The sequence below is a fragment of the Rhinatrema bivittatum genome, chromosome 6 (assembly GCF_901001135.1).
Source record: "Rhinatrema bivittatum chromosome 6, aRhiBiv1.1, whole genome shotgun sequence".
Classification (NCBI taxonomy): domain Eukaryota; kingdom Metazoa; phylum Chordata; class Amphibia; order Gymnophiona; family Rhinatrematidae; genus Rhinatrema; species Rhinatrema bivittatum.
The window spans coordinates 28,709,370-28,732,734 of record NC_042620.1 but is presented as its reverse complement, the minus strand read 5'-3'; positions in this window follow the sequence as shown (position 1 = coordinate 28,732,734).

Below are 23,365 nucleotides of genomic sequence, written 5' to 3'. Positions count from 1 at the left end.
CAAGTAGAAGAGGAGATGGATGCAGGCATCGGGTCAGGGAACATGGGCCCTCGAGGATCGAGTACCAGTTACCTGATAGCGACCTGAAAAAGCAAAAAAGAGGCCCCCGAGGAGCGGGTACCCCGTTAGCAGAAAGAGTCCAATAGAAGTTGGAAAGGCAGAGTAGCTGGGTATGGAGAGCGAATCTCATCTGTAAGAATCACCCTTGCTAACTTAACGGCTAGCAAGAAACTGTAGGCTTAAATATCCGGGCAGCATGACATCATCACAGGGGGACGCCCCTGAGGAACGTGCCAATGAGGAAATAAGAATGAGGGCCGCGTGGCGCGCGCGCCCTAAGGTACCTGTAGAACATGGCGGGAGGCAGTGCCCAAGCCGGTCTGGGGACGCCAGAGAGGTCGGCAGGTGGACGCCGCAGCAGCCAGACGTCCGTGAAGAGCAGGAGGAACCGCAAAAAAGGAAAGGTAGGCGGAGCGAAGCCGTCGGGAAGTGACGGTCGCAACAGCTATATTCAGTAGTGCTACTGTGCTACTGAATATACCTCCAAAGTTAGCTGGATAAGTTTATGATCTGTCATCAATATCATTTTTGTAACAAAAGCTTTTATTACAATTCCAACTTGAACTTGATCTTGCTGCTGGGTGTCTTTTTGGGTTTCTTAAGAAATTTGCTTTCCGATTGAAACTTTTGCCATAATCCACTTCTTATCCCTGGGAGAAGCAGTATGGAAGTTATCTATCCCTTGGGATCCTGCCAGGTGCTTGTGACCTGGAATGGCCACTGTTGGAAACAGGATACTGGACTTGTTGGAACTTTGGTCTGACCCAGTGTGGAAAATGTTATGTACTTATGTAATCAGAACATGACAATGGTCTCTAAACAGTGTGGTTTTCCTGGTAATTTGTGAGGATTGCTTTATAAAGAAAGCTTTTCCCATATTCTGTAACTGAACACAGTCTTTTCCCTTTGTTAATTTTTTGGTATTGCATTAGTTCTCTCTTCCTACTGAAACCTTCCCCCATTCTGAATATGTAATGTTTTCTATTGTGACTGCATTTCTTCTTCTGAGGGTTTTGCTATAGTCTGTATGAGGTCCATATTCAGAAGCATTTAGCCAAATAGTTATCCAGCTAAATTAATATTTGGGAACTTATCCAGTTAAATTCTAGCCAGATAATTTTTTATCTGGCTAAAATTTGGCCGGATAAGTCAGGAACATTCTGGGGGTGTAACTGGGAAGAGCTGAGTTAGCCAAATAAATTATCCAGCTAACTCCAATATTCAGAGTTAGCCGGATATCTTATCTGACCAAGTCTGGTCAGCCTGTCCTACAGTTAGCTGGATAAACTTATCTGGCTAACTTTAAGATAGCCATATATATCCAGTGGCATGACCATCCCGCTGAATATAAAGGCTATATACGTTTATCCGGCTAACTAGCGGAGTCATACAGCAGCTAAATACAGATCGCTATATGCATATTGTCTGTCAGTCTTCAGAATTAGATCTCTGATGTAATTTCATAGTCAGAGGATCCCTGAGGAATATCACACATATATCACATGCACACCTTTCTTCTGTTGTATGATTTCTCTGCTCTTCCATTATGTGTGTGATATAACCAGACCTTAATTTGTACAGGAACAAGGTGGGATACAGTTCCGGCGCTTCTTTTCAGGCTTAAGAGGCAGAGCAGCAGGGGCGTTCTGTTCCAGCCCTTCCTCTCCAGGCAGCCTGCAGGGAAGAGAAAGAGAGGGGCTGAGCCTGAGGCACACAGAGAAGAGAATGGCCACTCTGCTCCCTAATTCAGTCCCTTCTCTCTTGTTCCCCCGCCCCCCACTTCTCCTACTGTATTGGAGGGAACAAAAGGGGAAGGGGTGATACTGAAGTAGACACTGCAGAACAAAGAGCAGACATGAAAAAATGTTTGAATTAGCACAAATTTGAAACTCTTGAGCAGTAATGCCAGTTGTCAAGGCTTCCATCCTGGTCTTGATGAATGACGCCTCTGCTCACAACTTTCAAACTTCTGCCAATTCAACCCCTTTAAGTGTCCATTATCCAGGGCTTAATTCCTGTCAGAACGACCCATAACGGCATTCTGCCACCCTTTTTCTGGGACCTAAGAAAGCAGAGTAGAACCAACAGTATATCTCAGCTCTGGCTTCCCTGAGGAAACAGAAGAGATCTAGATATTGCATGGATCATTTATGGCCCTCCAGCCCTTGGAGAAAACAGAGAGCAGGGAAGAATAGCGAGTGTTGGAGTTCCTTACCCTAAGACAAGGGCAGCCACGTGGCTTTCATTCGGATACGTTTGTGTGTGAGAGAGAGAGAGAGAGAGCTAACTTACATGGGATATTGCATGGCTATGCTGCTGAACATCCCATGCAAAATTGCTACTTAGATGGATAAGTCCGGCTAAGTTAGATCTGCTCTATGGCAGCTCTAACCTATCTGGTTAACTTAACCAGATAAGTCAGATTATTGGCACATATCCAATTAAAATAACCGGATAAGTATTCCCACCCCATCTTCCCATTGCTCACCCCCAACATATCCAGCTATTTACTTAGCTGAATAAATTCTTAACCGGCTAAGCGGAACCTGCTGAACTCAGCTGGATATTCAGCGGTCACCACTTAGCTGGATAATTCGCTACTTATCTGACTAAGTAGCACTAAATATCGGTCTCTTAAGGTCATAGATCTGGAGTATGGTAGGTAGACATCACAGCAGTAAGACCCCAGTGATTTACATCTGGAGCATGATAGGTAAGCTTCACAGCAGTAAGACCCCAGTGATTTACATCTGGAGCATGATAGGTAAGCATCACAGCAGTAAGACCCCAGTGATTTACATCTGGAGCATGATAGGTAAGCATCACAGCAGCAAGACCCCAGTGATTTACATCTGGAGCATGATAGGTAAGCATCACAGCAGCAAGACCCCAGTGATTTACATCTGGCACATGATAGGCAAGCATCATAGCAGTAAGACCCCAGTGATTTACATCTGGAGCATGATAGGTAAGCATCATAGCAGCAAGACCCCAGTGATTTACATCTGGAGCATGATAGGTAAGCATCATAGCAGCAAGACCCCAGTGATTTACATCTGGAGCATGATAGGTAAGCATCGCAGCAGCAAGACCCCAGTGATTTACATCTGGAGCATGATAGGTAAGCATCGCAGCAGCAAGACCCCAGTGATTTACATCTGGAGCATGATAGGTAAGCATCACAGCAGCAAGACCCCAGTGATTTACATCTGGAGCATGATAGGTAAGCATCGCAGCAGCAAGACCCCAGTGATTTACATCTGGAGCATGATAGGTAAGCATCGCAGCAGCAAGACCCCAGTGATTTACATCTGGAGCATGATAGGTAAGCATCACAGCAGCAAGACCCCAGTGATTTACATCTGGAGCATGATAGGTAAGCATCACAGCAGCAAGACCCCAGTGATTTACATCTGGCACATGATAGGCAAGCATCATAGCAGTAAGACCCCAGTGATTTACATCTGGAGCATGATAGGTAAGCATCATAGCAGCAAGACCCCAGTGATTTACATCTGGAGCATGAAAGGTAAGCATCATAGCAGCAAGACCCCAGTGATTTACATCTGGAGCATGATAGGTAAGCATCATAGCAGCAAGACCCCAGTGATTTACATCTGGAGCATGATAGGTAAGCATCGCAGCAGCAAGACCCCAGTGATTTACATCTGGAGCATGATAGGTAAGCATCATAGCAGCAAGACCCCAGTGATTTACATCTGGAGCATGATAGGTAAGCATCACAGCAGTAAGACCCCAGTGATTTACATCTGGAGCATGATAGGTAAGCATCATAGCAGTAAGACCCCAGTGATTTACATCTGGAGCATGATAGGTAAGCATCGCAGCAGCAAGACCCCAGTGATTTACATCTGGAGCATGATAGGTAAGCATCATAGCAGCAATGCTCTGAGTGTGGTACATCTGGAGCATGGCAGATAGGCATAGTAGCAGCAAGACCCCTAAACTTGTATATCTGGGGCATGGTAGATAGACATATTAACAGCAAGAACCCAAGGTGCCATATAGGGGGGCATGGTAGGAGCAAGACCCCAAGGTGGTATATCTGGGGCATGGCAAATAGGCATAGTGGCATCAAGGGCACAGAGGATGGGCAGATTAGATATCCCATGCAGTCTTTTCCTACTGTCACACTTCTGTGTTTCTATGTTTCATATCACACAAAACTATGGGAGTCAGATTGCAGAATGCATACAAAGTATACCACGAAGTTCCAGCATTCATTGCACAAATTGAGATTGCTTAGAGCAACAACAATGGCACTCAAACAATTGAATCAAGTTTATTTATTTATTTATTTTATTTATTTATTTAAAATTTTTATATACCGACATTCATCCAGGATATCACATCGGTTCACAGTGTAACGCAAACAGACGCCGTGCAAGGCGCTTTACATAGAACAAATAAAACATGTTAACACGGGAATAAGGGGGTAAGAAAACATGGGAGAAATTGCATTAAATAATAAACAAGATTTGCAATTATATACATATGTACAAACGGGGAGACTGAGAGAAAAGGGATATAGGAATACTAGGAAGGGAAGGGGGGGGGGGTGGAGAGCAGGGGGGGAGTTAATGGAAGTTAATGGAAGACCTTCACAGCACCTGAACCGGTGAAGTCACTCTCACGTTTTTGCTGGGTCAATATAATCATCGGTCCAACTCTCCCTTTTTATATATATTTTAAGAAAAATTTTTGTTATGCAAATAAAAGAGCGACACTTCCCTTAGTGTGTGTTACTTGTATCCAGCTTCACTAGAAAGCTCATGTCCAGCTTTAGTAGAAAACCTGACATAACTTTGTTTCAAGGCATGGGAGCTCTGCATCAGGGGTTCACCAATGCCACAATGTCATACTGTTAAATTACTACGATACATATGGTACCAGGTCAAACTGGAGCAATTTTAAGAGGACTTGGTATATTGTCTTCAGCCACGGAAGAGTTAACTAACTGAAAAACATAATCAGACAAATCCTCCCTACATCTTATAAATAAAGCATCGAGAATTCATTCATAAGGTAGTAAGTGTTGTTCAGGTTGGCAATAATCTGTGAAATTTCCATAGCAGAGACTGATGCAATACATTCCCATTATCATGGAAATCGAAGTCCCCGACGATAAGGGAATCATCAGGGGAATTCGCTATAAGATCATCCATCTTATGAAAAAAACTATACAAATTTTTCACAATCAGCTGTTCCCTCTAAAGATTTCACAGTTGACTGATGAATCAAACATCAACCCACGTGAAATAATTTGCAAGACTGATTTGTGGATGAACGAATACGAGAAGAAAAATATTCCTTTTTAACAGACTCAGTCATAGACCTGGAGCACTCTCAGTTAAGTATAATTCATCTTTCATCAAGCTTGTTCGGCCTTTCTAACTCGTTTAGCCTTCTAGCAATTCTGCTTCTTCGCGAGATGAAGCATTTTACTGGCGCTAAAAACTCACGTGCATTATGCAAAGGCAATTGCCAACCAGCAACCGCTGACTCAACATAGGCAATTGTAGCATCATTCAAAAGCAGGTAACCATTCATTACGCAGCTGAACAGTTAGTATGTGAATTTGCAGGAGCAAAATGTTGAAGCCTTGGTGAAGTGCTAATGCTCTCAAGTTTTTAAACTTCAATCAATCCTTCCATTGTTCTCTGCATGGCTCGGTACAGAGTAACCTGTGCTGCAAGGGATTATAATGGAGAAAGAAGAATTTACAGAGACTGAAATCTGATTACATATAATCTAATCTGTAAAGGAGAGAGGCATTTTAGGTAACAGAGAAATGGGCTGTAACAGAGTTACAGAAAAGAGATTCAGGTGTCCTCAGGTTTTCTGGGAGCAATGACTAGCCCATGAGGAAGTAGAAAGAGCGAGAAATACCTGGTGTGTCCCACAAGCACTACTGATTTCCAAATAAAGCAGAAACCTCAGCAAACATACTCTCTAACATGCCCCTGTACTCTGGGGTAGTACAAGGACTGTTGCTACTTGGCACTAAAGACCACGTCAGAGTGTATCTTGATACCCAATCAGAGACAGTGAAAATGTACAGAAGGGCAGGACTGTAGTGTGAACCATATCCCACTGAGATGTCAGCTGTGGCTGGATACCCAGTGAAATTAGGCCATCTGGCAGACATGAAGACAAGAGCAGGGGAGCAGCCTCCTCCTCAGCCTTCAGGAGACAAGTTAGGTTGCTCCTGCCAGCCGCAAAAGCTGAATATGAGCCAGGACTGACCTATGACCCCAAGTAGCTGAACTAGGCCACTACTGTAAGTTGAAGAGTCACAAAGCTGGAGATGAAGAGAACCAGGACAGAAGCTGGTACACCGTTCCTACCAGTTCCATACAAGACAAATAATTGTTAAACTTGAACACAATTAGTCTTTTTGAGTTAAAGGTTTTATGCTCTTGTAACCTGCATTTCTTCTTTCTGCCAAAGAGTTTATGGTCTCTGAAGATGTGGACTCTAGGTGTTTTCCTGCTACTGATTCCACTGCATGTCAAGCAATACTGCTAAATGCTTGATTTGTGTTCATTTGTGTGTGTTCCTTTGTGAGCCACTTAGGGCCCTTGATATAAGCGGGCATAGAAATAAAGAGTAACATAACATAACATAACATCATCTAACACAGGAGACACATTGGTTTATTCATTCATTCATTCATTCATTTATTTTCCAGCACTTCTGTTCCACTGATCCTAATTGCTACCCTCAGCAGATTACAACCAAAAAGATAAATACAACAGAAATTGCAAAATAACACACACACACACACACAAAATTAAAAACAGTCCTCATCAAACTTCTATAAGAACATTAATCAGAAGGAAAAGCTTGCAGAAAATAGTGAGCTTTAACCTTTTTTGTGAAAGGTTAGTTAACTCTCCTCCAGTAAAAGTTCAAGAGGGACCTCATTCTACAAAACTGGACCCATGACAGCGAACATTTGTGCATGGGTCTCAGTGAAATGCATAACCTTTACAGAAGGTGCAGTCTTGTCTGGCTGGACAGACGATCGCAAAGACCTCTAAGGAATGTATTGAGTAATGGCAGACTTAAACTACTCAGGAACATCCCTTCTAATAACCTTAAAAAATCAATGTCTCAACCTTGAATCTGATCCACCATTTCACAGGGAGCTAATACAAGTAATTTAATATGGGGAAGATATGATCATATGATGCCCAACCAGAAATGAGCTATACAATGGCATTTTGAATGAGTTGCAATATATGAAGGCCCAAATATAGGGAACTATAACAGTCAAGACAGCTTAACACCATTTGTCATACAGATCTAAAATCATTATCCTAAAGCAATGGTTTCAACCTGCAAAGCAACTTCATCTTTTAAAAAAAGGGACCCTGGCTACTGACTTGATTTGGGCTTTCATAGAAAGCTTAGAGTTAACTGCCAGCACTGCGAGTATGTTAATGAGCTAATTAGCATGCAGGTGCACGCTAATCAGTTCATTACTATCCTAATACATTTAATTCAAATAACACAGCTTGCCTCAAAAATTGTAGCTCAAGAGTTGTATTTAAAGAGAGAGAGAGAATGTCATGAAATATATACTTTACAGGTAAAGTGCTGGATAACATGAACATTATCCACTGGATCATTTTAAATTTGTAGTCTGCTAATCCAAGAATCTTAGCAGATAACAATAGACATATAATAAAATTGGCAAAATACATACAATTGACAGAGTATCTGGGAGTACAAGACACAATCAAATAAAACAATATAAGAAATTACAAAGACAGATACTAAACATTAGGGAAAGCAACATGGTAACCAACAATAAATCTGCAATACAGAAGACTCAGCACTTAGTGCCCAGACAATGCCAGTTCCTAGCCCTTTCTGATCTGGGAAAGCTTGGGAGAAAAGATAAGTCTTGAGCTGCTTCTGAAAATGAAGCAAGTCATTCTCTGATCTGATTGTGATGAGTAACTCATTCCATAAACTCGGACCAGCTATACCAAAAATTATTTTGCAAAGAGTGGTCTATCGAACTTGTTTTGAAGTAGGAATAACTAATAACAGCTGAGAGGAAGAACGAAGCTGGCAACCTGGAGTGCATTGTCAGATATAAGATTCAATACTGATCGGTGCAAGCTCATGGAGGGCTTTAAAGACCATGGTTAGAACTTTGAACTTAACTCGCCAGGCAACCAGGAGCCAGTGGAAACTTTCGAGGATCAGGGAAATATGACCATGCGAAGAGGAACCAGAAATCCAGTCTGGCTGCGGAGTTTTGAATTAACTTCAGAGCCCAAAGGTGGGAGTTGGGCAGACCTAAGAACATGCTGTTACAATAGTTGAGTGACAATAAGATGAAGGACTAGATCACAGTATGAAAATCATGAGTGGCTAGGACAGGCTTCAGAGAACGTAGAGTCCAGAGTTTGAAGTAAGCGGAAAGTGAACTACCCTCAGGTTATGAGCACTTAAAAGAATGGGGATGGAAAATCCCTCAGACTGAAAGTTTGCAGGGATATCAGACAAGAGTCTCCTGGGAGAGAAATACAATTTCCCTTTTCCTTAAATTAAGGGAAAGTCTGTTATCGTAAAGCCAATCCTTAACTTTGTACAGCAGACTGTAAGTTTTTGCAGGGTGAGATCAAATGAAGAGATAATAGGAAGAACAAACTGAATGTCATCTGCATATATTTTGAAAAGAACACCCAGACTTGAAAGATCAGAACAGAGAGGAGTAAGGTAGTTGTTGAAGAGAATAGGAGACAGTGAAAATCTCTTAGGGACACCCGTGGTTAGAGAGTGCATCTTGGAAGAGGAACTGCCAATCATTACCTAATAAGACCAGTTAGAAAGGAAAGAAGACTGGAGAAAATGGTAGATGTGATGTCCAATGCTACAAGCCAACCCAATAAGGGACTGTGTTTAAGGGTGTCAAAGGCTGAAGATAAGTCAAGCAGGACCAGGAGATATTGAGAAACAGAATTGAAGCCTAAGTGGACCGTGTTGACCCCCGCAGTGTTTCAGTAGTGTGACAAGGATTGAAACCAAACTGAGAACTATCAAGAAAGTTATATTAATATCCAAATACTCCTGTAGCTGATTGCAAACTAATTTTTCAGTGATCTTTGCCAAGACCGGGAGAGAGGAAATGGGCCGAAAATTACCTAGATTTAGGGGATCCAAGCCAAGTTTTTGCACCAGTGCTGCTTTTAGCTTTGGGGGAACACCACCTTCAGAGAATGAGGCATTGATAAGAGAGCTAATGCTAGGGCTCACTTCAGCGTGCAGCACCTTAAGCAAAGCAGTCGAATAGGAGTTCAAAATTCAAAAACTGTCTTTCAACTGATTAAATATGGAAGATACCGCCACAGATGAGGTGAGAAAGAAATCACTCCATGAGGAACAAATTAAAGGAGATGCAGGAGAACTGCTGGGAACTGAATTGGCAAAAGGCATCAACCAACTGGGAGATTTTCTTAGCAAGCGATGGAGCAAAAAGTTCAAATGTAGAATCTGTGGCGGTCAAGAAGCTGTAAGTGGGTGCAGTAATTAGAAAATTAACTATTCTAACTATCTCACGTGGCCAAGAAGTGGTGGCAGCAATTTCTGTGGGATACCATGAATGCTTAGCTTGGTCAACAGCCACTTTGTAAGTGAATAGTTGAAAATGATAAAGCAAGTGAGTGGAATCTGACTCATTTTTTGGCCAGCACTGCTCAGCAGCTCGGAGTCTACTTTTCATGTCTTTAAGGGAGCGAGTATACCTAGGGCAGTGTTTCTTTTTATCACAAACCAATAAAGGCTTCATAGGTACAAAACTGTCTAAGGCAGTATGCAGCAAATCTGTCCAATGGTTGATTAAGCTGTCAACATCCTGTACTGATGGGTTAGAAAGAATGGGAATCCACATGCGGCCCAATTTTAAATGGCCGGCGCGTATAAAAAAAAATGGGGGTTACTCGCACAAGACCCGGGCCGAAGAAAAGGGGCGGTGCAAAGCTGGAGGCGGCCGGTACAGCGGCCATTTGCTGCTGTGCCGGGAGATCGCAAGCCGGCAGCCTGCCGGCACGCGCAACTTATGCCAGCTCAGAAGCTGGCATAAGTTCTGAAACAAAGGAAAAAAAAAAAGGTAGGGCCTTTGAAGGGGGCGGGGAGGACAGGGGAAGAGGGAGGGAGTATGGGCAGGGGGGTAGGGAAGTTTCCTCCCAGTCTGCTCCAATCACTGGCAGGGAAACTGAGGCATAGCTAGCAGCAGGCAGCAAGAGACAGAGACGAGCAGCGGTAGCAGCAATGGAGGTCCAGGGTCACCAGGACGTCAGGAAGGGGGCAGGGCTAGCGCCGACATCGAGGCAGGAACCAATTATACTGCAAACCTATTAAGAACATAAGAACTTGCCATGCTGGGTCAGACCAAGGGTCCATCAAGCCCAGCTTCCTGTTTCCAACAGAGGCCAAACCAGGCCACAAGAACCTGGCAATTACCAGATTGTTCAGATTATCCAACATCTCTATTTTTTAAATTTATTTATTTCAGAATGTATTAGATAATTTTATCCAAAGCGTCGTACATAGTAACACAGCACATGAGGGCAGCCTGCTCAATTAATCTGCCCACAATGCTAAGGATACATCCCAACTACCAGTGACAGTGTGACCAGCTGCAAGATTTCTCCTTATCCAGTATCCCAAGCCTAACCACAACGCTCTGTCTAATCTAAATAGCCAGCAATACTAGTCTGGCTGCTGCCTACCTATCTGGCCTCCTAGGTCCCCTGCGGAGCCTGTCAGACAGACTTGGCAACGTAAGCGCCTGTGGGTTTTTTTGCTAGGACTTATAGCTATGACAGCCTGCCCAACAGACAGGGCCGGTGCTTCCATTGTGCAAACTAGGCGGTTACCTAGAGTGCCAAAGTTTTGAGGGCGGCAAAATCCTGCCAGCAGGAGGCCCAAAGAAGGGAGCACTGTCCTGGAGCCACCGCCGCTGGTAGGAGGGAAAGCTGTGCTGGCGGTAAGCTGGGGGATTGGGCATGACCACAGGTTTGCCTAGGGATACCAAATACCTCTTGCAGCTGCCCTGCAAACAAACCCAGCTGTTAGTCATCAGACAAACTCGGCCACATCGACGCCAGAGTGACCACTAGGACTTCTACCATTTCATATTAACCGCTTTGTTAAACATTCTGGCAGCCTCAACGCGTCTCATAAAATCACATGAGTATGGAGCCGTCGGCGTCTAAGCACGATCCACTAGGTGGTTAGCTTGAGTTTTCTACATTATTGTGTGCAACACAGATAGCAATGAATTTGTAATATACATATATATTGTTGAGATCTGCAGCAACTGCACGTTAAAGCTTACTGTACTGAGAACTCAAGTGATTGTAAGACAAGCACTGTTCTTTTTTAGGGGTTGAAGTATTGTGCGTTAGTTATTTTCTGTTCCTACTGATCCTTCCTGGAGGGGATTCTACTCACTCCCTGTTTCAGATTGTAACAAGATGGAAAGCCAGTATATTATTAAAGTCCTATTTCCGATTCCTGTTGCATCTGGTTCTTGATTACGTTGGAGCAAACTCATTCTGTAACATACATAACAGCTAACAATAGCTATGTAAATTGCTAATACATGCTGCAAGGTCATGCTACATGTGTCTTCTGATGAGATGTCATCTTCCGCTTTCTCAGAGGTAAAGACAGGGAAGGAGCCGTGACTGGAAATTTCCCAGCTTTCAATCTGTTGCTTCTTTGGTCAACTTTACTGTGAACAGCCTAAGCCTATATACAGCCAGCCGGTAACCCACATACAATAATGACCTGAACCTTTTGCCACAGGAGGTCATAAGCCCTCATAAATGCCAAGCGTTGGGGGCTAATGATTAACGAACTGTGCAAACTTTTTCCAGGAACCCGGTTGGGATTACTTGGGATGTGAAAAAAATAAGCTAAGATTTCTTACATATTTTCAGCATCATATTCGAGTCATGCGGAAGACTGGAATGTGTAGAGCCATTCGCGTAATATAGTATTACTGTCAATGCAGAGTGATGGTAAACCAGGGTTGCGCAACAGTGGGACTGTAGGCAGGGCCCCTGAGCTGTCTGCAGCCTCTGCTGGGTTAGTTAAGTGTCTGTGGCAAAGCTTGGTACATTTTGTGGGACAGTTTTGAAGATTCTGCTCTTGGAACTGAGTATCGATTTATATCGGTTGATATGCAGAAGAGAGACAATATTCATGGGGAAAAAAAAAAACGTCCACGGAAACAGAGAACATGATGGCAGAGAAGGCCCATCTTGTCTGCCGAATTAGCTTCCTGTTGTAGTGTCGTAGACCTCAGCTGCTATCTGCCTTTCTCTCTGTCTCTTTGCATCCTTTGGGCCTATCCCAGGAGTTCCTTAGTTCTGCCGCTGTTTTTTGTTTCCAGCCCCTCCTCCCCTGGGAGACTATTCCATGCATCCACCGCCCTGCAGGAAGAAATATTTTCTTATGCTCTTCTGAGTCTCCCACCTCAGATTCTGTTGTCCTGTATTTGGATATTAGCCTGCATCTGTATCCTGCTCCTTCCCTGGCTTCCTTTCATTTCTTACTCCCTTTTCAGATTTTCTCACTGTTTTTTCATTCCTTGCTCGTTCTCCCCTCAACCTACTTAATTCTCATGCCCAGGAAAAAACGTACAGAGCTTCAGCAGGACGCCTGTCTCTGCAGTCTCCCAGTTCTTGTGGCATTCCTCTTGCCTTATAACCCAACCCATCTCTTGTACTTTTTATTTCTGTCCATCCTCCTCATCAAGGCTGTCTTCTTCACACTTAACCAATCCTGCCAATCTCGCGTTCTCACTTCCCATCCCAAATCCAGCCTATTGTGCCTTCTAGAGGCAGCTTCCAGGATTCTTTGTGAGTGAGCAGTCTCCAGAACATACAGACCCTTGGTGTCACATTTAGTGGTAGTTTTTAGAATCTTCTCAATTAAAAGAAAAAGTGTTATGCTGCATCCAGAGTATGGCGTTTGACTAACAGTATGAAACATGGTGTCAGAGGCAAACCAATAACCACAGAAAACTGAGGAGGAGGAATGTCAGTAAGGCACTGGTTGGTTATGAATGCCAGTAAGAAAGGTAGAAAAAGTAAAGAACACCAACTGAGGCCTACAACAAGACAGTAAGCCAGACTCATGGAGCTGCTGAAACAATCACCAGAACTGAAACCGCAAAGTAATTCAGAAGAGACATTGAAAAAGCTCAAACAACGCTTCCTCCTTTATCAAAGAGCAATAAGGGCACATGAGGAGGAGCGTGTGCAAAAGATTGCCCGGTTTCTAACAATGGCTACCCAAGAAGTCATAGATGTGTATAATACACTCCACTTTGCAGAAGCAGAGGAAGATAATTTTCGTGCAATGGTGAAAAAAAGGCAAGGCAGGCTGGAGAAGACCCTTGTTTGACTCTGATGGGATAACACGCAGCTCCACAAAGCTGTGGCAGGAGAACTTAGCATGATGGTTACAAGGGTACCTACCCTTGGGCCATGGCGACTCTGGTGCCTTAGGGGCATGGAATCGTGCTGTTCTCTGTGAAGGAGCAAAGGCTACAACCCTCCACCTTGCCTGAGATGGGAGGAAGGGGCATAGGGTATAGTCCATTCCCAAGCAGAGAGCACATCTTCACTCCAAGGCCCTTCAGGATGCAATGATTTGGACTCTCTCGAACACTCCCATGTTCCAAAGTCTTTACTACTATAACAAAACTTCTTCAACAGAGATAATCTGACAAACAGTGCATTTCCCTCGTGAAGAATCTGAAGTCTGTTTCTTTTTAATATTTATGAATTTTCATCACATAAATTGTGAAGCCAAAAATAAAAAAGCAGTGAGGAAGAGTTTTCAGTAGATACCTACATAGCCAAAAATATACACACATTGGGGCGGATTTTCAGAGCCCTGCTCGCCTAAATCCGCCCAAAACCGGGCGGATTTAGGCGAGCAGGGCCCTGCGCGCCGGGAAGCCTATTTTACATAGGCCTACCGGCGCGCGCAGAGCCCCGGGGTTCTCCGAGGGGGGCGTGTCGGGGGCGGGCCCGGTCATTGCAGCGTTTCGGGGGCGTGTCGGCAGCGTTTTGGGGGCGGGTACGGGGGCGTGGCTACGGCCCGGGGCGGTCCGGGGGCATGGCCGCGCCCTCCGTACCCGCCCCCAGGTCGCGGCCCGACGCGCAAGAGGCCCGCTGGCGCGCGGGGGCGTAAATCCCCTGACAAAGGTAAGGGAGGGGTTTAGACAGGGCCAGGCGGGTGGGTTAGGTAGGGGAAGGGAGGGGAAGGTGAGGGGAGGGCGTTAGAGGATTCCCTCCAAGGCCGCTCCGATTTCGGAGCGGCCTTGGAGGGAACGGGGGTAGGCTGCGCGGCTCGGCGCGCGCCGGCTATACAAAATCCATAGCCTTGCGCGCGCCGATCCAGGTTTTTAGCAGATACGCGCGGCTCCGCGCGTATCTACTAAAATCCAGCCTACTTTTGTTTGCGCCTGGAGCGCAAACAAAAGTAGGCTATTCGCGCTCCTTTTAAAATCCGCCCCATTAAATATTATGGGGCGGATTTTAAGAGCCCTGCTCGCCTAAATCCGCCCAAAACCGGGCGGATTTAGGCGAGCAGGGCCCTGCGTGCCGGGAAGCCTATTTTACATAGGCCTACCGGCGCGCGCAGAGCCCCGGGACTCGCGTAAGTCCCAGGGTTCTCCGAGGGGGGCGTGTCGGGGCGTGTCAGGGGCGGGCCCGGTCGTCACAGCGTTTCGGGGGCGTATCAGCAGCATTTTGGGGGCGGGTACGGGGGCGTGGCTACGGCCCGGGGCGGTCCGGGGGCGTGGCCGCGCCCTCCGTACCCGCGCCCAGGTCGCTGCCCGGCGCGCAGGAGGCCCGCTCGCGCGCGGGGATTTACGCCTCCCTCTGGGAGGCGTAAATCCCCGGAGAAAGGTAAGGGGGAGGTGTAGACAGGGCCGGGCGGGTGGGTTAGGTAGAGGAAGGGAGGGGAAGGTGAGGGGAGGGCGTTAGAGGATTCCCTCCAAGGCCGCTCCGATTTCGGAGCGGCCTTGGAGGGAACGGGGGTAGGCTGCGCGGCTCGGCGCGCGCCGGCTATACAAAATCAATAGCCTTGCGCGCGCCGATCCAGGTTTTTAGCAGATATGCGCGGCTCCGCGCGTATCTGCTAAAATCCAGCCTACTTTTGTTTGCGCCTGGAGCGCAAACAAAAGTAGGCTATTCGCGCTCCTTTTAAAATCCGCCCCTATATGTCCTTATTTAAATAAGCAAAAGAAAAGTAGGGAATACTAGAAATTATACAAAGAAAAAATATAAAGCCAATATTAATTAACAGTCCAAACGGTACCACATAAACCCTAAAGGACCTGATTGACCTGCTCCTTATCCTCAAATGAGTGAGGACAACAGAACTAAATTTGTTCTTACTTTAACTACCTCACACTTGCAGGGAGATTTCAGGAAGAAGGCAGTCCCAATCTTTCAGGCACGGGGCTTAAGTTGAAGAAAAACTACTTTCCCTCCTGAGTCTCCCTAGAGATGTCTGGGAAAAATCTGAATCTTCTGCCTACAAAAGGAAATATTTTAAATTTTAAACTATTTCCTAAAATCCAATTCTTTATCTGACTCATAAACACAGGAAATAATGAGCGTCCCTCTGGTAGCAATCAGATCTTGAGGGTTTTGAAGAAACTGAGAGAGATCAGAACTACCTGTAGGAGAACACATCTCAGAGGAAGAAGGCTCTGCAACATTAAAGGCTTTTTCAACCTCAGGTACATAATAGCAATTAGAAATCATGAGAACCTTGTCAGCTGAGAGCTGCAGCACTTCTATAACCTATCTTTTAAATAACTCTACTCCAGACAACCATCGAGTTTTAGGAAAATGAATAAGTCGTAGGTTTTTCGACCTGGACTTCTTTTCCATCAATTCAGCTTTATAGTGAAGACTAGTATTGTCCTTAATCATTACCAATGCACTAGATTGCACTTCAGAAATGGCGGAATCATGGGACACTACAGGAGCTTCACTTTTCCCTATCCTTTGATCCATCTCAGTAATTTTAAGCAGACATTGCTGATGAAAATCATGAGAATTGTAGCATCGGCCAAGTCAATGACAGTCCCAGACGTGACATTTGCCACCACATATTTCTCAGGGAAATTTTTGATGGCTCGGAAACATCTTCAGAGGGAGCTAACAAAAATTTTAATTGAGACAGAAGAACGGGTGGTGGAATAGGGACTTCAGATGCATTAGGAACCCCTTCCTGAATAGGGGGCAGGCCTGAAAAGCCTTCATTGTTCACAGTTAAATGACCCATGAGAGGATGCCCGAGTGAGAACAAAGGAACTTTGGGCTCGGGTTGGTAAAGGTCCCCAATACATTTTCAGGGGTCTCCAAACCAACTAGGGAGCAACACTCATCCAATTCTGATTGTGAACGTTGGGTATAATAGGGGGTGGACGATCTTCGAGATTCAGCAAAGTGGAATCCCCCGAAGTATTAGACAGAGGATTAATATGAAATAGGTGGGGGGGGGGGGGGGGGTCCGTCGGACCACTCACTGGTATCGATGTCATTGGTGGAAAACAACTCTTTCCCATTCTTTTCTGGCCCATATCAACCGGGAGAAAAAATGGAGAAGCGGCTTCGGCGCATGGTACCAGTACACCACTGCCACAGAGATTTTATGGGGAGTCTTCGGTGCCGTTAGATGACGTCTGTGCCACCCTCCGATCCTTCCTCTCTCTCTCTCTCTCTCTCTCTAGCCAATGGGGGCAGGCCAGGAACGTCCAAGCAGGCAGGATTCCCTCTGCTTAACGCTGTTGCAAAGATTTTATGGGGGAACCTTTGGTGCCATTGGATGACATCTGCACCACTATCCTACCCCTCCTCTCTCTCTCTCTCTCCAGGCGATGGGGGCGGGGGGGGGGGGGTGTCTCTGGGGCTGAGACCTCAATTCCTGCTACGGTGGCCGTGGTTTAACCTAAATGGTGAGATCTGCAATGTTGCCCTCTCCCCTTTTTTAGGTTTCTTGATAATTACAGTTACACCACCTGGGCTACGGTTCTCCCGGAGACCTGCAGGGGGAGCAGGGATAAAAGTTTACACTAAAAAAAAAATAAAATGTATGTGGTGAATGGATAGACTGAACAGCCACTTTTAAGAGCAAATTTTAGAATTTTATTCTAATGCCAGATGACTAAAAATGGATATTTTGCGGGTAGGAAGGTTTTTCAAGAAGTTTGTTAAGTTTAACAAATGTCACACAAATTTCAAAAATAACATTGGGTAATCTTGTCAGCACTTAACATGGTTTTAGCTTTGCCATTTTTTCTTTGCAGGTTTAACACTTCAGTGGTAAATGCTTCCTCACATTCTGCATGCAGTGCTTGACTCGTTCTGAACCATTTCCAGATCTTTGGTACTTGTTTTCTTTTCCTGGGTAGGTACTGCAACAGTTAAAGAAGTATCAGATAAGTATTTTGCCCCTTTGCTATATTGTCAGCCATACTTTAACCACATGGAAGAAAGAACAAGAGTCCTTTTCATAAATCTGGTTTTCTTTTTTCAGCTCCTGCACACATTCTCTGGGTTTTTTTTCACTCTCCAGTAAATAGTTCTGCTGCTTTTATCACTCCAAGTTCGGTAGATGGTCTATAAACTCTGTATTTTTTTTGTGTTGCGGCAGATTTAGCTCAGCGATCTTCTCTCTGGTCCTCTCAGGGTCTCCTCCGGGGAGCTGCATTTAGTCAGTGACTTCCTTACCTGCCTCCCTACTCCTCCTCTCCATTTTTGCCAGAAGGCAGCACAAGCAGCAGCGGCAGGAAGCTGGGCCTCTGTCCCGTTCAACGGCCTGACCTGCTGCCTCTCCCTGCTTCCCTCAAGGGGCCCTTCCCATTCTGTGGGCTTTTCCCTGATCTATGTGAACCTTTTTTTTTTTTTCCCCTCTGCACGAGATGATATCGCAACCAAGAACTGCCTCCTCTACAAGACCCAGAGGGGGAACCGGCTGTGCCTGTAGCCATTTTCTGCCGGATGCCTCTTCCAGCACGGAGGGCTGCTAAGCAATCGGGTCCCTCTTACAGACACCGCTGCTGTACGTTTCCCCTCCTGTTTAAGACTGGGAGTCTGTGTGAGTCCAAACTGGTAGCCCCACCTCTGTAATACGCTGCTTCCTCAGTCCTGGCACACACCCTCGGGCCGATTCAGTAAAGTCCGCGGGAGAGCGGAGATTCTGTATTTAAATGAGGCCCAGCGGTAGAAACAGGCAAAAGGAGGCGCTAGGGACACTAGCGCGTCCCTAGCACCTCCTTTTGACCCGGAGCGCCGGCTGTCAGCGGGTTTGACAGCCGACGCTCAATTTTGCCGGCGTCGGTTCTCGAGCCCGCTGACAGCCACGGACTCAAAAACCAGAGGCCGGCAAAATTGAGCGTCTGGTTTTCGACCCGACAGCCGCGGGCCGACTTCAAATTTATTTATTTATTTATTTATTTACCCTTCGGGACCTCTGACTTAATATCGCCAAGAAATTAAGTCGGAGGGTGCACAGAAAAGCAGTTTTTACTGCTTTTCTGTGCACTTTCCCGCTGCCCGAAGAAATTAGCGCCTACCTTTGGGTAGGCGCTAATTTCTGAAAGCAAAATGTGCGGCTTCACTGCACATTTTGTTTTCTGAATTGCGCGGGAATACCTAATAGGGCCGTCAACATGCATTTGCATGTTGCGGGCGCTATTAGGTTCGGGGGTTGGACGCGTGTTTTCGGCCCCTTACTGAATAAGGGGTAAGGGAAAACGTGCATGCAAGGGCAGGTTAACAGGGCGCTCCGTCGGAGCACACTGTACTGTATCGGCCCGCGGCTGAGAGGGGGGAGTGAAGGCTTGCAGGGTGGGGTGGTGGGGCAGGGGGAGGAAGTAACATTCTGTTGCTGGGGGGGGGGGGGGGGCGGCAGAGGGCAGCAGGGGGATGGTGGATAGCAGAGGATGATATTGCCAGTTTAAACGTTCTGCTGGCCACCAGCCTCCTTTAATTACATTTCACCAGGCTGGTAACAGAACTCTTCTATGTGCTTCCCTCTTCTGTGGCCCTACCTCTGCTTCCCTCCTCCCCTCCCCTCCCTCCTTCCCAATAGCAGTGTCTCCCCTTCCTCTCTATCGGCATGGCTCCCTCTCTTCCACCTGCTGCTGTATAATCTCAGGTGGAGGTGAGCTCCCCAGGCCTCCAGCGCACGCACCCACTCCTCCCTTCCCACCTCCAAGGAGGGGAGGACCGCCTGCAAATTAAAGGCTGCCCTGCACGCGCGTCTGTCCCCTCGTGGGAGGCGGGAGGGATTTTCCCAGGCCCACACACACACTCCTTTCGCCTCCTTCCTGCAGGGGGAGAGAAGTGTGCATCGGGGAGGGGAGGGGGGGAGGGCTAGTCCACTCTTGTGAGGGGAGAGATCCCCTGAGGCCTGAGCACATTGCTGTCACCTTGTAGGAGGGGAGGGATTGCCCCGGGCCTGGAAACACTCGTCGGTCCTCAGGAGCAAGGGGAGAGATTATTGCCCCCGGGGTCTGCAAGCTGGGGGTAGATAGAGGTAAGTGCAGGCACTCTGCGTGGACAGGCGTGGACAGCGTGGGGATAGGAAGCCCTCGGGTGGGTGAATATTTAGTGATCCGACAATTGCGATGCACAACCGTGGCTCTCCCTCCGTAAAAACCAAAATGAATGCCGTTTCGAGCCCCTATTCACCTGTGCTTGGTTTCTTCTGAGAAAAGGGACCCGCTGTCGCCAAAGCTCCTGGGAAGCCCTCAGACTTTACTTTCATATACTCTTGTGCCGCTCTCGCCAGAGCGGGTGCTGTAGTAGTAAGAACCATTCTTGGTGATCTGTAACTGAGGATAGGGAGCACAGAATTCCTGCACCAGCAATTTTTCCAGGGGTTACTCCGTGCAAGAAACAGGCCCTGCTCAGGGTGGTGCATCTTCTGCTATTGCTACTGCTCATTATATCTGTGGCCGGAGTAGAGATATCTGCAGTGCTGTGCAGGTACACGTGCCAGACTGTCCCCCGCACCCTGGAGCATACAACGTAGTCAGGAGACACAGGCAAAATAAATGAGAGGCTTCCTGAATTGTACTTATTTGTAGAAAACATGGTTAAAATCGCCAAGGCTGTGGTGAGGCGACTCCGGTTATACGGCGGGCCTGGTAAAGTGGAAAGTGCAGAGCTGGGAATCGGTGAGGGAGGAGAGCGTAGATCAGAGCCGTTTACCAAATGAATGAAAGCCACGAGGAGAGGTGGAGGGGAGAGAATGAAGAGCTGCAGGGTGAATTTGGATTACTCATTTATCTACAAGCAGTTCAGACTCTGTCTTTTAAGAACATAAGAACATGCTATACTGGGTCAGAGCAAGCCCAGACCATCAAGCCCAGCATCCTGTTTCCAACAGTGGCCAATCCAGGCCATAAGAACCTGGCAAGTACCCAAAAACTAAGTCTATTCCATGTTACTGTTGCTAGTAATAGCAGTGGCTAATTTCTAAGTCAGCTTAATTAATAGCAGATAATGGACTTCTCCAAGAACTTATCAAATCCTTTTTTAAACACAGCTATACTAAATTCGCTAACCACATTTAAACTTTCGGATAATAGAAAAACTAGGGGACACTCCATGAAATTAGCATGTGGCACATTTAAAACTAATCGGAGAAAGTTCTTTTTACTCAATGCACAATTAAACTCTGGAATTTGTTGCCAGAGGATGTGGTTAGTATAGCTGGGTTCAAAAAAGGTTTGGATAAGTTCTTGGAGGAGAAGTCCATTAACGGCTATTAATCAAGTTTACTTGATTGCTATTAATTGCATCAGTAGCATGGGATCTTCTTAGTGTCTGGGTAATTGCAAGGTTCTTGTGGCCTTGTTTGGCCTCTGTTGGAAACAGGATGCTGGGCTTGATGGACCTTTGGTCTGACCCAACATGGCAATTTCTTATGTTCTTATGACCCTCAGTTGCAGATGGCTGCGACCGCTATTACTTACTTCATGTGTTGCTAGCCTCTCTCCTCTGGGAGGACTCGTTGCTTTTCAAGCTGCTTCAGACACTCATGGCTCCGTTTCAGGACTCCCCAGGGCAGTGAGGACGCCGTCGACCTCCATGTCTCTCCCGGGCCGTCCTAAGCACGGTAGGAACCTCAGGGGCATCTCCCCTTGATGACATCACTAACCCTGGGCTCTTAAGCACCATTGGGGCCTGGCTCTCATCGACTTGGCAACGAGTTCCCTCCTTGCTGATTCCTGCTGTTCTCGCTACAGACGCTGGTTCCTGGTTCCTGCTACTTCTGGCGTGAGACACTCTCGGGTACCCGCTCCTCAGGGGGCTCTGCTCCTGTCTCTGGCTAGCCGCTCCTTGGAGGGCCCTGCACCTCGGAAGCTATCTGCCATCTCTCCCCCGCTCCTCGTGGTTGCTCCAGGAACTGCTCTACCCGTGAGACCCTACTTTGGGTACCCCCGCTCTGCGGACCATTGCCGTTCTATTCTGCTTTGTGGAGACTCAGCGTGGTGCCCCGTTCTGCGGACCTTGCCTTTCGACCCTACTTCTTGGAGACCAAGTGAGGCAGTGGCCCTATGGGCCACTGCCTCACTACTCTGCTTCTTGAAGACCTAGCGCTGGTGTACCCCGCTCCGTGGCCATTGACACCGCATGTGACTGCCGCTCCCCGCTCCTCGGGGCAGCGCCTTGCACACTACGGTTACCACGTTACACTCCCCGCTCCTCGGGTAGTGCCTGTATATTTCTGAGACTGTACCGCACTCCCCCACTCCTTGGGATAGTGTCCTCTTGCTCTGCCAGAAACCTTGGGCTTCCCCGTGCCTCGGGTAAGCCTCCGTCATTCCTCCCGTGCTGACTCTCTCAGTGGCTCCTCCCTCGGGGGTCCCCCTAGCAAGCATTCCTCCATACCCTGCCTGCATTCCCCGCTCCCCGGGGCCTGTTCAGCACTCCACCACTAGGGGGACCTATTCTGGCAACCGCATCCACACCCCAGTCTCCTGCTCTTCCTGTACTCGCTGGGCTGTGTCTCTTATTGCTCAGACCTCACCTCCCGACGGTGAGGCTCAGTGGGGCTCCTCCCCGTGGGCGGTACCATCTCTCACCTCGGGCCAAGAGCCCACTAACCTACGAATCCTAACAGATAAGTTATCCAGCTAACTCTAGTTGCTCCCTAGAGCAGTCCTAAAGTTTATCTGGCTAACTTTAAATAGCCGGCTATATTCAATACTGCGGCTGCGGCACTGCCTACCCCTCCAACGTCGACTGATTTTGGAATCCAGACAGTGACTGACTAATCACTCCCTGAGCACGGAAGGCACTTGTGGGTGAGTAGCAGAAACTCGCAACTGTATCCGGAAGCGGATGGGGAGCCAGCGCGGTGATTCGAGAAAAAGGTGACATGCTCATAGCAACACTGGAAGAAACGAAATCATGCAGCTGAATTTTGAGTAGACCGTAACGGGAAGAAATGCTTCATTGGAAGACCCCCAGAGAAGCAGGAGTTAATGAGAGCATGGACAAGGGTGGTGGCAGAGTGCGTCTGCAGAATGAACATGAGGCATGCATTCTTCCTGAACGCGAGGCACGCAAACCTCTTTCTGCTTAGAAGTGTCATTTCTTTTCTGGGCTAACAGAGATCCTAACCAGTCACACAAAAGGCTGATCCAAGGGCAGGGATGATTTGGGGTTTTTTTTGGTCCTCTACTGCCCTCTGCCGCTTTTTTTTTTTTTTTTTTACAGCTTCTCCCTGTAAAGTGAAGAACGATCTAGTAGGTAAAATTTTGAAGAGGACAGTTTTCAAAGGGATTGAGTTGCACAACTAGATCCCTGGGTCTGTAATCTGCCCCTGGGCACAGTGGTCAAATATTAGCTGTGTCCTTTCAGAACGTGACTGTCTAAATAGACCTTCTCCAAGGGGGTTTGGGTCAGGGGAGAAAATGACTCGGTTTTCAGTTACAGGCGTGGAGTTTCTCCCTTGGAACCCCTGGCCCCATGAACACTGGAGCCAAACTCTGGGGCCGATGCAAAAAACAAAATGCTGAGCGTTAAGGGCCCGCTTTCCTAATGCGCCCCCAGGCTCCTCTCCTGGGGGCGCCATGCAATTTTTAAATTAGGGGTCGCGCTATCAAGGAGGCACTAGGGTCGATCGCAGGCCCCTAGCGCCTCCTCGACAGTGGGCGCCCGGGAGAGGTCGGCTGTACACGGCTGTCCGTCGGTTAAGAAAACGGGCGCTG